Consider the following 20633-nt stretch of genomic DNA (forward strand, 5'->3'; position numbering starts at 1 on the left):
GATCCAACAGACCAGAATGTCTTCAACCATCAATGCACTGCAAGATAAATGGGTAAATTAACAGCTTCCGGGAAAGTTCATTCATTTATTCCATCTTTTATTGGTAAATAGATACATGTCTGCCAGGCATGGTGCTAGCCACTGAGGATTCAGAGCTGAATGATTTGCTTAGCAGGTGGATGATAAGTATTTGATGATGTTTAGTTTTCTCTGTATGGAAGATATTTATGCTTTGTCACAGTGCTCAAAGTCGGCTACAGTCTTGAGTTACTCTGATTCAAATTCTTCTCCTTGGTTGTTACTAAAACAATGCATATTACAAGCAGGACCTTGGCATACAGATATTTATTTTCTAAGTGTCTAAAAAAGCAGAGGAAATAAAAGAGATACGATAAAGGGCAAATTTACTGCTGCAGTAATTTTATCTTGAAAGATCACTAAGTCTTCGTGGGTATAAAATGATAGCCATTTGAAAACATTCATTGCACCTGGATTCTTTAAATCCTTAAAGAGCTTGATCCTGTGGAAATCTGTACCCTCCTTGAAAATATAATGTACCTTTCAGTTTGCAAGTGTACATCCTCCCCATTGTTTGACTTACGAAGCTGTGCTGCCAGTTTTAAAAGATTGTGAGTCTGGTCTTGGTGCTCAATGCAAATCTACTTTACATCAGGCTGGGAGCTTATCTTGACAGGAAAACTTGGAGCGGGCCTTGTGGAATGATTTTGGCATCACACGCTGGAGTGGAAAATATTCACAGGCTGCAACACAGTCTGGCTCGGGCTGCTGAAGGGAAGGCAGCAACTGGCGGGGAGACAATTAGTGCAGGAAAGTCCTGGGCTTCTCTCTGAGAGGCCTGGAGGATGCTACTGCACGTGGAGAGGGGGAAGTATCAGGGAATCATGTGTGTTTTCATGAGAATTAAGAGGGATGACAGCTATGCAAGCCAAGGTAGAAAAAGAACACTACCACTGAGCACTTCCATCCAAAACCCCTGATGCGGAAAAAGAAGGTGCCAAGTGAAGACGGAAGACTTCAAAGGTTTTAAAAAATGAAGCCTCACCGACCCCTTAGGCACAGGTGTAACTGCTGTGTGAGTAGAAACCAAAACCAGAGCAGGAAAACCATGAAAGACAAAAACACCCCACAAAACCCTCCATTTGTTGTGGTAAGGTTTTGAATCGGTGTTATGACAATTCTGGTGAAAATATAAGTGCCTTTACCTATGACTGGGCTTGTTTGGTGAGAAATTGCTTTGTGTGTGGTAAGGCTGTGGTTTTGCTTTTAATGCACTGACAATCTCTGTGTGCTCTGCCACTCATGGATATTAGCAGTGCACGTTTCTAAGGTGGAAGACAATGCTGGTACACAGATTTTTAACTCAAAGCTAAGAAAAAAGGGTTTCAGAGACTTTATCACAGCTTTTTGTGTCACTGTCTTTAGGAGGAATGGGGATGTATAACTGCTCCCTAGACACAGAAGTTTAGGGTAAGCAAAATTTCATTAAGGGAGAGGAGAAAATACGCTACCACACTTTTTGCCTTCCCCAAGAGAAAAACTTTACTAAGAAAAGTGTTCGTACCAGGAGGCCTAGCAGATCCCCCAGGGGCTGCTGAGATGGGGGAGTCATGGAATAAACATTCTTGAGAAGGCTGAGCAGATTCCCCATCACATACCAGTTTAAGGGGGATGAGCTGTCTTGTGTGCAGGAGGTCAGGAAAGAGGGTCATCCCACCCTCCAGGGAGGCACACGGGGTGCATGTTACATGCATACCTTTTCAGTTGCCATATGATTTAAATGATGCTTTCTTAAGAGAAAAGAACAAGCCTTTGTGTTTGCATTTCCCATTTCTAATGTGGTGTCTGGCACATAGTAAGGGGTTGTTTTGAACTGAACTGGGTTAATGTTCTGGGCTCTGAGAGTGTCAGACATAGAAATATGCTCCGCACTGTGAGTGAGACCAAAAAAAGAGGAGGAATTATATAAAGAGTATTGACCATTTTCAAAAAGAGAGTCTGGCATGACAGTAACCAGAGGACATTCCTGAGATGGTGTTGGTACATGCTGACCGACATAAATAGTGGCTTCCGGAGAGATACTTCCCGTAAGTCTAAGTGGAGGAGCTTCCGTTCAAGGCTGGCCTATGTGTAGCTCAGGAATACCAAGTAGTACCTGCTAAAATGCATGTTCCTGGGCATACACTAATAACTCCAGTGTAATCTACTTGTCGAATTCAGCCACGTGGCTATCTTAGGTCCTGCCCTTAAGTGCTCATCCAACACCATGGAAATCTTACAAAACTGTATCAGCATGAAAATTAATTCAGGATTTCTCTCCAAAATCGTCTTTGAATCCCCACCATGCCATTGTCCTGAGTTCTGCCGAATCAATCATTCTTCACACTCTTTCTAAAGCTGGTTCCTTTGGATTGAGAGCTGGATTGATCCCAGTAAATGGGCTGAATTTCCATTGGGAGAGCTTTGCCATCTCCTGCTCATGGAACAATACAAATGACACATCCATGAACATGCCAAAGAGTGTTTCCTGGCTAGACCTCAGTTTCTACTTTCTGTGAAGACACTCATATAAGAACTCCCTTTCCATGGAAAAAGTGACCAGAAAAATTGGTTGGAGTCACAGCCTAGATTAAAAATCTATGAGAAGTAGACATTTAGGCTAACTGGGAGACTGGATGCCTTTTCCTTTCTTAATTCTTAGGATAACTTTCCTTTTTCCCCTTCAACTCCTTATCCTTCCACTTTCCCAGAAGTGATCCTGCCTCTTATGAATTAGGAGGATGCATAAGAAGTAGAATTCATTTCACACAGGGCACACATTAGGAAAAGAAAGCAGCATAAAAAGGGAAGTTAGGTTAGTATACAAATGTTTGGTACAAACAAAATGGGACACTTTGGAGTCTCTTTTCATTTCTATTGGTGCTGTAACTAATGACCACAAATGTGGTAGCTTAAAACATAAATTTATTTTCTTTCAGAAAAGAAGATCAGAGCTCCTGGATTCCAGGTGTCAGCATGGCCCCATTCCTTCTGGATGGAAACTGTTCAGAAGGATCTGAGCTTTTGTATCCTCTACCTCTAGAGTCTACTTAAATCCTTCAGTTTTTGGACTCATCCCTCATTTTTCAAAGCCAGAAAAATTTCTTTCTGTCCTCAAATATTGCTTCTATTATCCCATTTCCTCCTCATGATTCTGATTCTCCTTTCTCCCTCTTTCCCCCATAAGGCATGTTATGTTTGTATTAGAAGCATCGACATAATCCAAGATCATCTCCCCATTTTAAGGTCCTTAATCCTATTATCAGTAACATTTCTGTTGGTATGCCCAGTAGCATATTCACAAATTTGGGGGATTAGGATGTAGCATCTGTCCTCATCTGCTCAAGCAGCTGTAATAAAATACTTTAGACCAGGTAGTGTATAAATTAAAAAATTATTGCTTATAGTAATAATTGGAAGCAGGAAATGGAGGCTGGAAAGTCCAAGGTCAAGGTGGCAGTAGATTTGGTGTCCAGTGAGACACCAAATCTATTGGTTTTATTGGACACCAAATCTATTGGTCTTACTTCAGAGGTGGTGGCTTCTGCATCCTTACGTGGCAGAAGGGCAAAAGTACAAATAAGCACTTAGTCTATGGGAACTAATGCCATTCATGAGAGCTCCAGTATTTACTCTCTGGCCAACCTCCAAAGGCTTTGCCTTTGTTACCCATGTTTTATGAATCAGAGGTCAACATATGGATTTTCAGGATACAAACATTTAGACCATAATAACACCTTAAGATCAAGGGAAGAAGACTTTCTGATACTTTCTCTCTTTGAACGATTCCATTACCATCTTTATTTATCATTAATTAATCCTATAATATAGATCCTAGAATTCTAAAAATGACTAACTGAATCATATTTGATCATATTTTAGCCTATATGTATTCTATACATATTTTGTTGTACCTAAATATAAAATGGTGCTTGATATGTCTAATATTATGATAGTAAAAGAACTGCGTAAATACGAGAGGTGTGATGATTTTTCCTTCAACATAATGCTGGCAATCATCTCCCGAGCTGTCAGAATTAATACATTAATCGTGAAAAATGTTAGAGACTGTCAGCTAATTGTTAAGATCCTAACATAAGAGACAAGAAATGAGAAATTTAAGAACCTTAAAATGAGATTTGAAACTGAAAAAAATGAGGTGACTTAAATAAATTAAAATGTTGCAATATTTTAATGATAAATGTCAGCCAGGTTTGGTGGTGCATTCCTATAATTCCAGCACTCTAAGAAGCTGAGGCAGGAGAGTTGCAAGTTTGAGCCTAGCCTGGGAGAGTTAACAATATAGGAAAATTCTGTCTTAAAACTAATTTTTTTTTAAAAAAAGTGCTGTGAATTTAGCTCACAGTGCAAGTGTCCTGGGTCAATTCCTAATATAGAAAGAAGAAAAAAAGAGACAAATGTCAACAACTGTGAAGGATAAGACATTATATTGCACTTGCAAGTTAACAAGTTAAAGTGCCCCAGTTTCATAGGTGCTGGTAGAAGACGTGAGATTTCTGGGCTGGGGACAAATAGTAGCTTATTGTGTAGCAATGGTTGCAGCCACATTATCTGCACTTTAGCACTGGATTCTCTGAGCCTGAATCCCCAGGGTAAGGGAAAGGCGGTGGGTGACATCTGAGTGAGTAACCAGTTTTGTGATATGAGAAAGAGGCCCAGCTTAGGAACAATGAGCCTCTCATTAAAATCCGGCTGTTTGTCTGTGTGTGTGTGTGGGGGGGGGAGGGGTTCTGTCTCTTAAAAGGTATTTATTATACAAATATTCTTTTAATAGCGTGGAACAAGAGGAAGTCAGTACTTTGCTTATCAGACACGCCAAAGCATCAGAGAACCATGGAGCTTTGTCTCCCATCAGTAGAGAGGCAACTTTCTATTCTTAAACAAAACCTTTTAGACATGCATGCCTGTGTATTCTTTAGAAACCTCAAATTCTTAATGCCTTGGATTAAAATCTTATTTTATCTTTATCAAGCTCTTTTTCTTTTATTTTTTTTCTTACTAATGGAAGCACTGTCCTCTCGGATAATCAAAGCCAAAGCCTGATATTTATTTATTCTATACTGCTCTCTATTTTCCACTGTAGTTAAGTGTACGCTGTTTCAGTCATCTGTAATTCTCCCATTTTTTTCTTTACCTCTGCTCTCATTAACAAAATCCACACCTCCACCATTTTTCTCATGATGGAGCAATGCAGGTCCATGAAAAATTTTTCACCAATTCAAAGTAAGATGGGAAAAAACTAACAATATTTCAAAAGTTGAGTTTTTCATGAATCTATGTGATTCTAAATGTATCCAAATTAAAAGGCACAGAACATCAAAATATGGAAGAATGATGTTCTTAATTTTTGGCACTAAAAATATTTTTCATTGTAGTAAATAATTTTCAGTGTTAGAAATTGGTGAGGAATTGGGGGCAGAGATTCCTCCAACAACATGTGAAGAAGTTTCTGGACTGTCAGTAATGTCCTTGTTCTTGATCTGAGTGCTGGATATACAGATAATTGATTTGTTTAAATAAAATAGTCTCATTTATAAAAAGTCATTGAGCTTTCACTTAAGATATATGCTCTATATGTCACAAATTTTCTGCTATGTACATTATACACGAATAAAAACTTTCTGAAATAGCTTTTATTCCGTGAGATCAATGTTATACAAGATGGTAATGCTTTTTTGAAATGCCCTTATTTGAATGATAAAAATTCTCAGTCTTTTTTCAAGCTCTCAGATTTAAAAAAAAATTTTTTTTTCACTGACTGAAATCCGAAGACCCTTAGAAATTCTCTCTGTTGCTTCCTAACTGGATTCTCTACTTTTAAGTGTTTGCGATTTCAAGACAGCTTCACAGTTGTCACCAAGGATAGGTCTACAGTGCTCCATAGCCTACAGGGGGTCTTGACAAGCTCATTTTTACGAGCTTGGCTAATTTACTTTCCTGGAGGACACAGGTGAATTCCTCAACTTTCCAACCTGCTTTTGAACTTTTAAAAGCACATGCCTCTCTTTGTTCCCAGACTAGGTAAAGCTGATCCTATATTTTTTTTGCTTCTGCCTCAAATGGAGACTGGTACACACATGGAGCACATCCTCATCATCCCATAAAAAATTCATGAAGTCATTTCTCCACTACATTGTAAACTCACGGAGGGCAGCCATTGTTTATTCATCGATGGCCCCCGTGTACAGCAGATACTCAGTAAACATGTGTTGGATATTGAATCGTGTCATAAAACATGGTATTATTCTTTAAAAGAAGGGATCTTGTTTTATTTGCTTTTATGTTCACAGAGCCTTCCTGGATAAGGTTAGAGAATAGTATATTAAATAAAGGCTGGTTGATTGAATAAAAGAGAGAAAGAAGGGAAGGAGTTATTTTCAGAACCTGTAGCTTTTAATTTTTCACTCTAGATTGGCTTCTAAGAGGAAACTTCAGGAGGTATAGCTATTTCTGGGCTGAGGACATGAAGAATTCTTTTGCTTGCTCTAGTTTGAGCAACCTGAACTCAAAGCACAAACCCTACCTCTACCTCTTTTATTTCCTCCATTTCATAAAAGGAAGGAAACAACAGTGAGGCCAACCAGAATGTGGGGAGTCTCTAACCATTTTCCACTTTAGTAAAATGACCTCTTCCTTCCTCTCAGTTCTTTACACATCCTGCAACATAGCCTTGTTCTCACATTTTCTTGCTCTCAGAGGAGCCTAAGGAAACATGAGCTTCCCTTTGAATCCAGTAGCATAACCCAGCTAGCGTCATATCCAGAAGAGTCAGACAGTGAGCAGCGCTGAAGCCAAGAAGCATATGAAAGTGATTTCACGCCACTGTTCTCATTTAACTGACACAAAGTCTCTGTGCCACTGATGAGTAGGTGCATGCCGGAAACTTGAGCATGGAGGAACAGTGAAGAAAATGGATGAGGTGATTCAATAGATAAAATGAGGTGAAAAAGCAGTCCAATCCAATCCAGTGTGTATGGTTGTGTTGTATGCCAGGCACTGTGATAAACCCTTGGGAAAGATAACCATTATTAAGATACAGTTCTTGGTTTAAGGGGCTTATAAGTTTGAGTTGGTGATATAGGTCCATGAATGACTAGCTATAATAATCAACAGAATAAAAATATAATAAACAGACATATGAGTCAAGTATTCTGGAAGCAACCAGGAAGAAAAAAATTTTGTTAGTTGTAGGGAGTGGCATATCTCACTGCTGCCACCTTTCTTGCCCTCCTGTGGGCCTCTGCCGCATCCGCCTACATTTCCCATGATCCTCATGTCTGCCTACATTACCCGTAATCCTCTCCTGCTTACGTCATATATCTGGATGTGATGATAACCTATCAGATAACACTCCGTGCCCTCTTCCTGCCCCATTGGCCCGCCTCCACCCTATATAAGTTGTAGCCATTTTAAGAATAAACGAGACTTGAATGGAATCCCGCCTTGTCTCCATCTCTGTTTTCTCTTGCCCAGCCCCCCATCCCTGTCCCCTCTCCAAGCAAGGACCACGGCCTTGATCCACGGGCTGGATCAGTTAGTGACATAAGAATACTGATCTCAATACAGACATTGGAATAGTCTGATATCAAATGTTACTCCAGGGAAGGAGGTTATACTGGTTTTTTTTTTTTTTGTCTTTTTCATTTTTATCGGGACCAGGGATCGAACTCACGACTACCTGCTTTCAAGGCAGGCACTTATGCCGCTGAGCTAAATCCCCAGCCCAGGGAGGTTATACTTAAATTATGCTTTGAGAGGTGAAAAGAAATTCCTAAATGGAGACTGTGAAATAGTGCATTACCGGTGGAGACAAGTACTGTATTTGCTGTAAGGCATGGAGATGTACAAAATTACACCAAGCAATGAGGCCCTGACTAGTTTGCTGTGGTAGAACCATTTGATGTGAGAGGAACATGAGTCTGGAAAAACTGAGATGAAATCGGATGATTTAACAACTTTTTCCCCCTAAAGATTCAATTCAGGGCCTTTACACTGAAGTATATCCCCAGCATTTTCTTAAAATTTCTTTTATTAAATTTTGAGGTAGGGGTCTAAGTTGCTAAACTATTCAGAATGGTCTTGGGCTTGTAATCTTCATGCTTTGACCTCCTAAATTTCTGGGATTATAGATGTGCATTACCACACCTGGTTTAATTTAATATTTATTGAGAATTCCTTGTACTCCAATGTTTCCTGTCATACAAAGTCATTTTCTGTGGGATAGAAGGAAAACCAGGCTATGAAACTGTGAATAGAGGTTCCATCCAGTAGTAATCCTCATCCTTAGAGTTTATCTTCCAATTTGGAAGTGACCAAGGCAGGACTGGGACATGGAAATGGGACAGCAATATATTTATATTACAGAGGAAAATAAAGCCAGGGTAGCATTATTTCACAGGGTGGTTTGGGGAGGCCTGCTGAGAAAGTAACCTAAAATCCAAGTTTTGAAAGAAGTGAGAAATGTTTCTGGGGAAAGAGGATTCTCACATAGAGATCGGTAAGTCTAGTGCCTTATAGTAGGGCTCTCTCTCTCTCTCTCTCTCTCTCTCTCTCTCTCTCTCTTTTAAAGATTCCTTAATACAATAAAGTCTGGTGATCCAAAGCCTTCACACTGAAAGAAATATCTGGGTAGTCACCACTTCTCTTAAAGACCAACATCTAAAAGTTATTGGATATTCACAGATACACTTTGATTTGAGTCATTCTTTTTTAATGATAACCAGGTATGATGGCATGTACCAGTAATCTCAGCCCTTTGGGAAGGTAAGGCAGGAGGATAATAAATTCAGCCTAACCTGGGCAGCTTAGCTACCTTAGAGACCTTGTTTCATAATAAAAAAAAATGAAATAAAATAAAAAAAGGCTGGGGACATAGTTCGGTGTGAAGGACTTGGGCTCAATTTCTTATACCAAAAAAAAAAAAAAATCAGTTAATTAATGAATTAAAATTAAACGGATTTCTATTTTTTTGAAGAAAAAAAAGAGTCACAATATAGCAGGACTTAAGAACCACAGATAAGGGTGAGACACACCTTCCCCATTCTCAAAGTGCCCCCCCCAACAGATACTAGGGATCAAACCAGGGTCTTTTCACTGAGCCACAACTCTAGTACTTTTTTTTTTTTACTCTTGCTGAGTTATTAAATTGACATAACTGGGCTTGAACGTGCAATCCCTCTGCCTCGGCTTCATAGTGAACCTCAGAGTGCTGGGATTCAGCCATGTGCCACTGTATTTGGCTTGTAGATGCCCTTTTATAAGCGTTATGAGGAATCTCAGAACTCCTGAGTGCTCCAAAAGTCAAGAAACAGTACCTAGGAGATCACAGAGCTCAAGCCCCAAACTTCTTTGTTTTGACTCTAAGATGATGGGCTAAAGAAAGAGTCTCAGGGCCTATGAGAATTCTGGGAGGCCCTAATCCCCCTCTGCCTCCATTACCTGAAGCTTCAACACTACCATCAATCTTGAGAACATCAAGATTAACTAACTTTGTTCTTTAACCCTGATTCTTTTAGGAACTCAAGAATCTTAACGTTGCAAAATAACCTCACAGCTTCCCTCATCTTGCCCTTACATTCTGCACATCGCCTTTTATGACCTTGACTCCTATGGCTCTCCAATACCTGCAATCCTTTCTCCTCTGCTTCCTGGAAATCATACTCAACCACCAGCAATAATCCTTACATCCTCTGTCTCTTCTGTGAACATTCCCTTTACTTATGATCAAGTTTCTATCACTTCCCTTCATTAGATGAAAAACCGTGGTCCACCCCTCAAAACACTGGTTCTCTTTCATCTGATTCCTGTTTTCTCTCTTTGTTACATGGATGTTGGTTAGAAGAGCTATGCACTAAACAATTTTTCTCCTTGAGGTCCTTTCCTCATATTTGTTTCCTGGAGTCAGTCAAGTATGGACTGAACCCTCTCAAACCAGGGGCCAAATTAACTGTTCCTCCTTTAATTTGCAGTATCAGGTATTTTGTCCAAAGTACATAAACACTAATTCATTATAAAACCGTAAACTATATACTGACCCCTTCCTGCTATGGTCACATAGCCTAATTTCTTGAATGTTTGAATTGCTGGTAGAGTCTCACTAACTCCAACATTGTCATAGTTCATGATGCTGTCTTTGTTCTTATGGAAATACTTCCAATCTCTTGTTCCCAGTGGCTTCCTTTGCTCCAATGATTTTGCCTGCCTCCTCCACCCTGCCTCAGCGATTGGTTCCTTGGTTACAGCCCTAACCTCATCATTAACAATAACTGCACCTCTCTACAATCTCAATTTCCAGTTCCCACTTTATCATCTAATTTTCCAGCTCTTTCTCCATTCTCAAATTTCACACACCCTACAGGTTCTTTCATCCATTGATCTTACCATCCTTTCCCTGTGCTTCACCCTTTCGAGTCCTCATGTCCCCTTTTCCTAGTTTACGTTCTATAATCCATTATCAGATGTAGTATAAGACATGGGAGCAAGAGGCATTTATAGTGATAGGTTTTAACTTTAACTTTGAGATGAGGTCTATTACTACAGGGGGACAGGTCAGAGGAGAAACACTCATGTCTGTTTCCAACCTCTTGTCTATTGTTCAAGAATCCCATTTGCAGGGGAGATCCAAGCTCACCAAAGAGCTAGGTCCTTATGATGCAGTTTAATGATCTCTAATGGGGATATTTACCAGGTAAGGGTATGGAGTATGAGTGGTAGTCTCCTACTCCAAAGGGCTCAAACTTTCTGAAGGAAGAACCCTGGCAAAGATGCTTTTCTTCAGAGATTGTGCAAAATCCCACAGATATTTTAGTGCTTCTTATGGATTTAAGCTCTTGGCTGTGGCTCAATTGCCTATGCCTTAATTTTGCTTTGAGAGTTAGGAAAATCTTTCCACAAAAGAGGTGACATTTGAACTTGGCTTTGAAGGATTTGTAGGAGTTTTTGAGACATGACAGAAGAATTCTCACTGGCAAAAAAGATAATTATTGGTAACATAGTGTTCTGCTTCAAAATATTTAGGAAAATTTAGACTTCTACTCCTATATATTCATACATAATATGTTTATGCCTCAAAGTAAATGTGATTAACCAGATAAACCCAACTCTATAAATCTTTTTAATGTGCCAAAGTAAATATTTTTAAGGAGATTTGATTTATTTATGTTTTTAATTAAATGAAAATTATAGATAAAAGATACTATACTACTCATCTTCCTAGGTAAAGAAAAGATTGCAATGTAATTAAAAAGATGCCTCAAATTATAATTAGACTTGAAATTTAATTATGACTTGAATACTTCATCCTTATGCACACTGACACCTTGTTGATATATAACCTTTAAAGTATTTTTATTATATTTACTCTAAGATCTTAATCTCTGGACTAAATAAAACCCTTATATTCCTAAGAATTATTAGAATCTGGCACCGAATACAGTGTTCTGGGTTTTTTTTTCCTAGAAAAAAGCACTGTATTTTATAGTTTTTGTATTGACCATTGATGAATCATCTTACAATATCCACCACAAAATATTCTAATAGTCTCTAACAAACATGATTTCGTATAAGAATGATGTCCTTAGCAAGGGAGAGAAGTTTTTGGTATATACCAATGGAGCCACTGTCTTCCCCATTAATAAAAGGATTCCAGGAATTGCAATATGTACTGAGGAATCACACATCCAAAAGAGACTTTTTATAATGGAGGACCAATATTCTCTCTCTCTCTCTCTCTCTCTCTCTATATATATATATATATATATATATATATATATTTCCAGCTACTTGAAATCTCTTCTTCAGTGAGCTCTGGTTAAATACATTTGCTATAATTAACTTCCTGTGGCATCATTTGACACTTCCTGCAGCTTAGAAAACAATAACTTTCACAGTAAAAATGATTTAGTGGCAGCATAATGTGCCCTGCTAGAAATGTTTTGAGCTGAAGATTCCCAATATACAATTATGATTAGCTTGACTTGGAAAATACTGTGTGATAAAAACTATCTGAACAATTGCCACCTTAGTTTATCTGGTATCAAAGAATGTACTTAACATAAATTGAAGTTCTTCATTCACGCCTAAAATTCTGAACTCAGAGTCTTATGGAAGTTTTTAATTAAAAATTGTTTGTTAAATAAATGACTATGAATATATATATTATAATGGGCTAGACATGTGCTAAGTTTTTGTATGGTATACGTTGGCTCTAACCTACTATAATTATTACATTGATCGGCCTTTATAAACTCAAGAGGCAAAATACAAAACAACAAAGTTTGATTATCTTACACTGACTCATTTTCATTCTACTGAGTTTGAACTTACATGCCTCACTCAGCCCCTCCTTACTGAACCAATTTTCACCAGAGGACTTCTGCTCCTAGATGAACTGAATTTCTACAAATGGGCTGCCTCTGTGGTCCTCTATATGGGCAAACCTCTCATTGAAGTCCTTATCTCTTTTGAAGGGACTTCAAAGGTCCATTGAAATCCAAAACTTTCCTTGAAGTTAAGTCAAGTTTTGCCTGTTTTAGGGCTGCAGGATTTCATCCAGAAAAGCCTAGGTGGTTAACAAGGAAAGAACATGTTAACCTGGTTGGATTTTATCACAAGTGGAATTTGGTCTTACAATTTTGGCTCCGTTAGGGGGTTTAAAACATATTCAGCTGTGGAAATGATAAAAGGATTCCCCTACCTGGTTTTATAGCACAATAGCTGAAAGACCAGCAGGTATTTCCAAGCATCTTTTAGCGCATATCCCAAACTGCTATACCAGCTGGATTTTCAGTGAATGAAATAACCCTGCTGCTAAAGCATTTGAATCCCAGTCAAAGTCGTTGACAGTAAAAATCCAGGTGGCTATGCAAATTGGTCATTTCCTTAAATAGTAATGTGAGTTTCACTAGGTGAGTCCTGCTAATAATGACAACCAACACCTGAGTAACATGTTTCAAATCACAGAACAACTTTTATGTATATTATCTCAATTAGTCGACACTAAAACCCTAAGAGATGAAGCATGAAAGTTCAGAGAGAGTAGGTGACTTTCCCCAGGTTACATAGGTAGCAAATAGTGAGCCAGAATTTGAACCCAGACATGGGACACAGTGGGCTTTCCATTTGACTATGAGTGACTGCTGGGGTGGGTGATTATTGATTCATAGATCTTGAGTCAAAGAATAAGAGCTGCTTTGCCTTCTATCAAAGGTCCTATTTCTATGGGTCCCCTTTTGAAAGCAGGGTAGTGTGATCAACAGAGGACTTACCAAAGGCAAAGGGAAAATAGAATTGACAGTACAGAAAGATAGTTACTAATACAAGCTGTGTCAATATGACCAATTACAGAAATGGGAAGTGTAATTGTCCTGAGTATTTTCTCACTTCTAAATGAAAATATTTATGTGTATGTGTATATACGCTAAGTAAATATTCCATGTGCTAAGTGAATAGTTTGCTGTGTTTGTTTGATTTAGTATTATCTTTTGATGTGATATAAAATGTATTGATTTCATATCAGTATTTAGGTACTGTTAATTTTGTATCATGCTATTTAAGCTCGGGGCTATCAGAAGAGAACATGATTCAAGCATTTTACCTCTTCTTCTAGGTAGAGAGTCTATACATTTTAGATGTATAGCACAGAATAGTTCCATCCTGTTAGTTGGAACAATGACCTTGTTAATTTTTTTTTAACTAGATGTTAACCCTAATTTGAAGTGATGTGTACAAATTTTTAAAGCTTGAAAAATTTGAGGCTTGCTTTAATTTTGTGTGTCATTTTGACTGGGCTAAGAGATGCCCATGATAGCTGGTAAAACATTAATTTTGAATACTTTTGTAAGGATCTTTGTGGAAGAGATTAGGGATTTGAGTTGGTACATTAAGTAAGGAACATCACCATCACCAGTGTAAAGACATCATGCAGTCCATGGAGGATCTAGATAGGACAGAAGGGTGGAAGAAGCATCAATTTCCTGTCTTCTTTAAATGGGACATTTGTCCTTTCCTGCCCTCAGACATCAAAACTTCTGATTTCTGGGAATTTGGGTTCAGACAAGAACTACATCATTGGTCTCTAACTTTTAAACCTTTGGACTCAAACTAAATCACTCTACTTACTTTTCTGTTTCTCTGGCTTATAGATTCAGATCATGGAAGCTTTTCACCTCCAAAATGCATACATCAGTTTCTATATATCTCTCTCTCCCCCTCTTGCTCTCCTGCTGTTTATGTTTCTCTGGAAAACTCTGAAAATTACAGATGAATTATATGTTGATCTCTGAGTAGTTTGGGTCATTGTTCTTAACTCTGTATCCCCCCCCCCCCCATTGTAGAGTTAAACATTCACACAATTTTCTATGTAACTTTTTAGAGCTTCCCAATAGGACAGGCAATTTACACAACCCACCTAATTGGCCCTGTATGTGGCCATGTGATATAGTTTGCCCAAAGAAACATGGGAAAAAATGTGCTATGATTTTAAAAGCACTTCTTATTTTTCACTCGGCTTGTGCTCCTCCATTTACCTGGGAAAGGCTCATTTTGCAGCCCCAGATCAAGGAAACAGGTGGAGCAGACTACAACCTGCCTGCAGTTTGAATCCAAACTCAGTGAGTCCCAGCAGATGCTACTGGATTCCAGCTGAGCCCTGCACAGCCTCAGCCAACGGGAGACAGTGAATAAGAAATAAATGTTTGTGTTTGTAAGTCATTGAGATTTAGGGTTATTATCCTGTAGAACTGCAGCAAAATCTGAGGATTTAAAACCCTTTTTAAAAACCATTTTAGCCTAAAGTACATGAACTGTAGACTGGATGTAGCTTGCTGGCTACAAAGCTTGGGTTTGTGAAGTGGATCTCTGGCGATATCTTTTCCAATTCTGCCATTAGAAACTCTGGAAAAAGTGCCAAATATTGGATACATAGGATATTTAGAGCAAATAGGCTATGATTTTAAGGACATCTAGATAATCTGTGTTTTCCTTGCCAACAGAGATACATAAACTAAAGGACATCCATAACTAATTGAAAATGGAGGGAAATGAGGAATTGTCCTAATTTCCTTATCTATAGAGAGAGATCTAGTCCTTAGAAAAAGGAATTGTTTCATAACATTCACATTTGTGATAGTCAAAACTTTTCAGGATTTCTGAAAAAAACTTAGAAGATTGCTTTTATATCTGACACTTTATGCTTAGGAAAATTTCAAAGATTGGATTTTATATTTAATACTTTATTCTCCTTCACTATAGAAGAGTGACCTTAATTATTAAAAGAAATGCCTCATATCCACCAGATCTTAGGAGATGTAGTTATTTATTTGACAGACAAGCATCATCTGGAAATTAAATGACATTTTCTCCTCTGCAGAACTCAGGAGGAAATCAGCACAGGCAGACGTATGCCCAGTGAGAGAGATTGTCTGTATTTTCTAATTGCAGACAAACAATTTTACAGGTGTCTCAGTTGAGAGAGAGAAGGTCACAGTGGATCTAGAACCACTTGTCTCTCTCTGAACCAAGCTTTCTAGTCTTAAAGTAAGAGCAGCTGTGCACACTGTCTAATCTGGGCCTGAGTAGGGCTCTTCAACTGACCCTTCTCATCTTTAGCAATGTACACTACTATGGTAGAGGGCAGTACTGATAGTTCATCAAGCACCAAAGAAATTCTTACTTATCACTGGAGCCTGTTGGGCAAATTCAGCTTTATCTGTGTATGGTCCCAACTGTGGATCAATGGAACTGGTACAAGAGGCAGCTTCCCAGGACTTCTACTGTTGTGAGCTGGGCTCACAGGTCCTTAGAATCTAGTCTGTCCTGCTACCCAAATAATAGAAGAAAACAGCAATATATGTAGACTGTCTAACTGTGGTTACCAAGGAAAAACACAGGGCACTGGGAGGCCCCAACTAGACTATGATATAAAGGAAGTCATTGAGTGACATTTAAAATGACACTGAAAGGGCATAAAGTAGGGATAAAGTGTGGGATAAAGGACACTTGAAGGACAAGTAAGACAGATCTGAGAAGAGAGATGAGTCATGGGGTACGTGGGATGCAGGAAAAAGAGAGAGAGAGAGAGAGAGAGAGAGAGAGAGAGAGAGAAGAGTAAATGGGAGAATGTGTGACCCTTTGTTCTAGCATTTCTTTCAGGGAGTTACAAGGTTGGAGGAAGTGCCCCATGAGACGATTCTGCTTGCTTCCTCATCCCCAATTTAGAATAATGATCTATATGATGAACAGAAAAGAACATTTGAGGAGGTCAAACACTGTTGGACAAAGTGCAAAGTAAAATCAATAAGCATTACGGTTAAAGAGGCTGAAAATGAATATCAAACAGACCTGGCTTAAATCACAGTTCTCTACTTACTGATTTTGTGACCCAGGACACTGTACTTGTTTAATCTCTTCAACTCTATTTCTTTCTCTTTCTCTCTCTCTCTCTCTCTCTCTCTCTCTCTCTCTCTCTCTCTTTCTCTCTCTCTCTCTCTCTCTCTCTCTCTCTCTTTTTCAGGAAAAATGGTGAGCATCTATAAGAAGAAAACAGTAATATACATAGACTGTTCAATATGGCAACTTGAAGTCTACAAGCATGAAAACACAAGAGCTGAATGGTGAATAGGTTCTGACCATGGTGGGCCTTGGGTAAGAAGGAATGGGAGTTTCAATTGGTGATCATATATACTTATAAAAATATAATCCACACATAGTCAACTAGTCACTAAAAATTAAAATCTGATTTGAGAGTTATTTTTTGTAGGGCAGATACATTCATTTCCTGGGACAGCTGTTAACAAAGTACTCTAGGTTATCTGGTTTAAAACAACAAAAGCATATTGTTTCACAGTTCTAAAGTCTAGAACTCCAAAAACCAAAGAGTCAGACGGGTTATATGTCCATTGAGACTTTGGGTAGAGTCTTTGGGTAGGATCTCCCTGACAGTCAACACTTGGTCTCCTTTGACTTCCTGCTGTAGTCCTCTGTCCCTGCACCAGCTGTTACAAAGTGTCACCTCTCCTTTTGTTATTTTCTTTATAAACTAAAATTCCTGTCATATTGTATTAGGGTATACCCTAATGACCTCATCTTAATTGGGTTATACCTGCAAGCACTGTATTTCCAAATATAGTCACAGGCAGAGGTTCTGGAAATTTGAGCTCACCTTTTCCTTCAATTCACAGCAGTAGGTGGGGTGATGAGTGCAGAGAAGGTTCTGGTTGTTCTTTCTGTAGGATGTGCGTGATGCTTTCTGAGATGCAAATGATTGAGATGCCCCATTCTTTTTAGTTCATAGATTATTTTGGATTTAGTACCTGAATTATCAAATTATGGTTCTAATGACTTCTCTTTCTCTCTGTCTCTGTCTGTCTGTCTGTCTGTCTGTCTGTCTGTCTCTCTCTCTCTCTCTCTCTCTCTCCCCACAGGGTCTCACTATGCAGTTCAGGCTGACTTTGAGATCACTATGTAGCTCAGGATAGCTCAGTCTCACACTGATCATCCTGCCTCGGCCTTCTGAGTGCTGGTATTACATGCCTGTACCATCACTCCTGGCTTTTATATATGTTTTGCTAAAGTCTAAGTCTTTTTCTTTTCTCCTGTCTCCTCCCATCCGCACTCTCCCCCTCCCTTTCCCTCCTCTCCCTTCCTCTCTCTCCTTCTCTTTTCTTTCTTCAGTCCTAGAGACTGAACCCAGTGACTTGCTGAGCTAGACATATACTCTGCACCCCTAATCTCCTGCTTCAGCCTCTGGAATATCTGAGATTGTAAGTAGACATCATTGCACTTAGCTAAAAATCTTCTTATGGATAATCTCTGGCTTTGTAAAAATTTTTCCTGCCTCTTGTGACAAGGATTTTTTTTCTTTACCTATGTGAGAGAAATCTACAGGGTACAAAAAAATTAATCATTTTTAAAAATGCTAGAAGCAGTATGTACAAAGTAATTTATTAACCTGGCTGTAAACTTTCTAAACTGGCTCCTTTTAATGGGTATTTCAGGAAAGTTCACAGTCTTTTGGCTGATTTAAAACTAAGCCTAAATTATAGCATCAAACGTTCCTGCTATGATGGGGTCTTCCCCTCACCACCTCCTTTACTCATCTGTGTGTTTGGGCTTCAGAGGTAGAGTATATAGCAATGTGATTCGACATAGCCTCATAAAGGAATTAAAATTGATTTAAGTTTTTAAAAATTAAAGAACTTTCCTTTGCTGACCTAGCTAATACTTAGAATAGTTTAATCAAATACTCAAAATTTATTTGCAGACCTAGAGTGAAAAAGATAGTCCAAGGATTGTGCACTTATACTCTTGGTTGTATTGTATGTATCACGGTATAATATACCCATCAATATGCTCAAACTCTATTGTCTGAAAACTGGGACCTCCTTGTCTCCTGGTCTGCCTCAGCCATAATGAAGGGTGAATGGGAACCAAGTGGTGCTTTTAATCCATGGCCACGCCCCTAGAGGGAAATTTGGGCATCCCATCCAGCAAAGAAGGCAACTTGATCTTAGTCCTTACCACTTTAATAAAATAAAATCTCTCCTTCGAATCCTACTCTTAGGCAAAGTCTGATCTGACCTCAAGAAAAAGGCCAAGTTCCTCTTCTGCAGATTAGAGAAATTTATATTTAAGCTGGTGATTTTCATATGTTATTTATTCTCCCTTAGTGCAGATATTTTACAGGGATAGACACAGTGACTTCGGTTGAAAAAATGGTCACAATCTGTGTTTCCTTAGGAAGGAAAAATTGCATGTCAGGAGTGTGCAGAGTTAGTCCCTGGATAGACATTTACCCAAGGAGTCCCTTCAAAACATAATATGAGAAGACAATACCATTCCAGCAGGTCAGCTCTTCTGTCACGGGGGAAAGATTCATTATGCTGGAAACTTCAGCCCATGGGTCCACTAGTTTACTTAGCTTGAAGGTTTTAAAATCAGAAGTTGAACTCTGGAAGGAATGGTAATGCAGTGTTTAACAATACCACTGTTAGTTGAACAGGAAAAGAGAACCGATCTACCCTCTTTCAGCTAGGACTTGAACTACCTCCACAATAGTCATTTTTTCTCAGCTGTGCAGCCTGTTCATTATTTTTTTATAGGCTAGGCTAATAAAAATAGTGCAGACTAGACATGCCATCATATTTTGTGGAACACTTCTGGGGATTAAAAATAAGAGAGATAAAACAATATAAAGAAAAAAATTGTGGGCTAAGGATGAGGGTAACTGAAGGGTAAATGTGGGATGAGGCTCTGGGTTTGAGCTTCAGCACCAGAAAGACAAAAAATAAAACAGAAATTAAAGTGAAATGTAACAAAACTGGAAGGATTTCAGTTGATATAAAAATGGAGTGTATAAGAAAGTAAAAGAATTGTGATCAGGGAGCTGGGGATTTAGCTCAGTGGCATAAGCGCCTGCTTTGCAAGCATGTGGTCATGAGTTCAATCCCTGGTACCGGTAAAAATACAAAAAAAAAAAACAAAAAAACCAAAAAAACCAGAATTGTGATCAGTTAAATGAGTAATGTTAAATATAGTTGTTAAAGTAGGAGTAAAATGACTAGTTTTAAACTGAACCCATGCCTGTGGCCTCTGCCTATAATTCCAGTACTCTAACAGGCTGAGGCAGAAGGATCACAAGTCTCAAAAACAGCAGTTGAGCAGGTGTGAGACCGTAGCTCTGTGTCGAGAATTTGGGTTAATCTCCAGTATCATCAAAATGATAACAATTTTGTTAATTACAAAATTTTTAGTCATTAAGCTGGGGACAATCAGAAGAAAAGAACAGAAGGTACATAGCTGAGCAACTTAAATACTGACAAAAATTAACATTTTAAAAGTTTTAATAAAATGTAGGCAGGTAGAATATTCCTTTTCTTTAAGAAGATATTTGGCCAATGAGCTTCATGGAACGTATGGTGCTGATCAGAGGTCAAGAGCCAATCTAGCTCCACAGGGGAACTTTCGGAGTCCTTCAAGTAAGGGACCATGACTGTCCCCACTTCTCACTTAATTATTTTCTTGAATGTGGGATTCCCTTCAGGTTCCTTGATGGGGTTTGGCTCAAAAAATTTAGGACAGAAACTCATGCACATAGGCTGTTTTCTTTCAATCTACCTGAAGTTATTTGCTTTCAAGGGAAGAATTTCTTTTATTTATTATTATTATTATTTTTTAAAGAGAAAAAAACAAAAAAAAATCGAGAAAAGGGGTAGAAATAATGCAGAATTACAGAAAAATAAACAGTAAGAAATCACTAGTTGATAAGTTATATATTGTCATCTTAGAAATAGTTGTTCAGGTTACAAAATTAAAGCATATTAAGTGATATTCAAATAGTGACACTGCCAACAGTTCTGTTCAACAAAAACTTAGTAATGTGGTTATTGGTCCTACACACTTGTTTTTTACCTTAAAGAGGGTAAGATTAAACATATCAAAACAGAACAAAATAGTTCTTAAAGAAACAATTTAAAGAAATACAGATTACAAAGCAAGCCCACTGGAGACCTTCACTATCTTATTGTCTCTAATTTTCTTCCAAATAGTTGTCTCCAACT

At 38.4% G+C, this 20633-nt stretch overlaps 1 long non-coding RNA gene across 3 annotated transcripts in view; it reads left to right on the forward strand.

The window, feature by feature from the left end:
• LOC134473584 (uncharacterized) overlaps positions 1–20633 on the forward strand; it is a 175601-nt gene that overhangs the window by 137003 nt on the left and 17965 nt on the right. For all 3 annotated transcript variants that reach the window (XR_010043884.1, XR_010043883.1, XR_010043885.1), the window contains exons 2-3: positions 16589–16719; positions 17499–17837. This is a non-coding gene — a long non-coding RNA (uncharacterized LOC134473584). The remainder of the gene's footprint in view (positions 1–16588; positions 16720–17498; positions 17838–20633) is intronic.

The sequence above is a fragment of the Cavia porcellus genome, unplaced genomic scaffold (assembly GCF_034190915.1).
Source record: "Cavia porcellus strain 051 isolate PalLab524CR breed Dunkin Hartley unplaced genomic scaffold, mCavPor4.1 scaffold_27, whole genome shotgun sequence".
NCBI lineage: Eukaryota > Metazoa > Chordata > Mammalia > Rodentia > Caviidae > Cavia > Cavia porcellus.